Source organism: Malurus melanocephalus, unplaced genomic scaffold, assembly GCF_030028575.1.
Source record: "Malurus melanocephalus ecotype Western Australia unplaced genomic scaffold, MMel_1.1 scaffold_131, whole genome shotgun sequence".
Classification (NCBI taxonomy): domain Eukaryota; kingdom Metazoa; phylum Chordata; class Aves; order Passeriformes; family Maluridae; genus Malurus; species Malurus melanocephalus.
The window spans coordinates 1,119,188-1,121,127 of record NW_026623363.1 but is presented as its reverse complement, the minus strand read 5'-3'; the positions used below and the strand labels follow the sequence as shown (position 1 = coordinate 1,121,127).

The following is a 1,940-nucleotide window of genomic DNA, read 5'->3' as shown; positions in this document are numbered from 1 at the left end:
GCAGGGCTTTGCACACTTGTTATAACCCCGACGTGGGGGCTGGAGAAGGGCAGCGCCCCCTCCCAAGTGCCCCTCGCAGAGAGGCCGAGGCCGCGCCTGCTCGGCCGGGGCTGGGGCAGCCCCCTGCCCGCGGCCCTGCCCGCGGTCTTGGCACGGCCCCGCCATGGGGAAAGGCCGGGGGGGTGGTTCTCGGTGCGGGACCACAGAGGTAGCGAGAGGTTAAGAAGAAACTGGGATATGATTGGTAAACAAATTGTGCAGAATGGAGCTGGATTCATATTGACTTAGTTATAGGTCATCTGCTGCCGGTGCAAAGGGAGGAAATATTTACTTTACACATATACTTTATGATCTTGGGGGAATTAGAGGAAATTCAATAAGAAAACGGCTAGAATCATTTTAAACCCCCTATTTAAAAGACTTAAGCAAATTAGAGTCTTATCAGATTAAAATCCACTACAAATGTAAGAGCATTGTCTCCATCGAAACGCTGTGGGGTCTGAGGAAAGAGATTCTTTGCCAAATCTCAGGGATAAAAACACGTCATTTAAACACCAGATAATGAGCAGAATGTAAATTAATTTAACCTTCTTTACTAACAGGCTGCGAAAGTAATATGTATAATTTAGCGATAACTAAGATTGCGATGGATGATACGTACCTCGAACGAGAATCAGTGACTAAGGAAGACCCTTGCGGGAGGTGGTGGTGGGGTGTGGTGGACGGGACAGAAACGGGACACAGAAAACTTTGGGCGCTGGGATGTGGATATGTAGGGCCACATCAAGGGAAAGCTTTGGGTTACTTTTCAATACCAGTGACAGCCAGATAGGTTGAAGATAGAGACGCCAACCTGCAATTTCCCTCTCCTGGGCTCCTTCGGAATCCCCATCCCTACCACGGCGGTGACTCCCCTGGGGCAGTGTGGTCTCTGTGGGTCAGGGCTCGGGGACAGACTCCTCTGCCCCAGGAGAACCTGATCAGCATGGGAGGGCAACCTGCCCCCCGCCTTAGACGCGCGTGAAATAGCCCCGCACCTCCTTCCTGCGAGACACGGGTTCACAGCAGCCTCACTTCGAAGCTATAAGCTGTTCCATGATCGGGGACTGCGGGACAGTGTAGCCCATCCCTCTACTGCCGCTGCCCGAGGGGTCAAATCCTGTCCCCAAAACTCGGAGAGGGGTCTGAGAGGTTTGTGTGCCGGCTCCCGGCCCTGTATGGGGCTTGGCCAAACTCAGTGAACGGCTCGCGTGGGTGCGGGTTATTGGGCTGCTCCGGGCACCGCGGGGGAGCGGGACGGTCCCTCCGGGTCCACGCCGAGAGGGGGGAAAGATCCCGTGGATTACTGTGCGTGTAAGTTGTAAAATTAGGATGGAAAAGCCTCCTTAGGGGCTAGCTTTTGGGAACCCACTTGCAGGAAGGGGCGGGAATGGCAGAACCAAGGAGAGGACTTTTCCCCCGTGTTCTCCTCCTTCTATGTGGGGAGAGGAAGACCAGAAAGCCGTCGAGCGCGGGGGCTACAGGAGTTCAGGGACCTCCGAGCRCGGTGTGAAGCTTTCCGTAGCTTCGGAGAGGGGAGGATGTTGTCGTTTGTGTTTAGTTGTCGCTGTTACCAGCCCGAGGTCCGCAGTCTAACCGGCCGCGCCCCCGTCCCGTTTATTTTCCATCTCCCTCCATAAGGAGGGAATCGGGCTTTCGTGCACCCTACTGCAGCGGCTCTGGCAGTGCCTAGCTTCCCCCTCCTCACCCCCGCAGGTCCGGGAGTGTGCGAGGCGCGGAGCCGACACGTTCGGAACCGCTCCGACGGGATGCCCCGGGAACCGGCGGCGGAGGCCGGGCTCCCCGGACGCGGTACCCCCCGCGGAGCACACCGGGCGGAGGATTTTGGGGGTGGGGAGGGTGTGCCCACCACCGGGAGAGCGCAGGGGGCGGTGCGGGGC

At 57.3% G+C, this 1,940-nt stretch overlaps 1 protein-coding gene across 1 annotated transcript in view; it reads left to right on the top strand.

The window, feature by feature from the left end:
• PITX2 (paired like homeodomain 2) overlaps positions 1 to 1,940 on the top strand; it is a 13,826-nt gene that overhangs the window by 7,624 nt on the left and 4,262 nt on the right. The window lies entirely within an intron of this gene.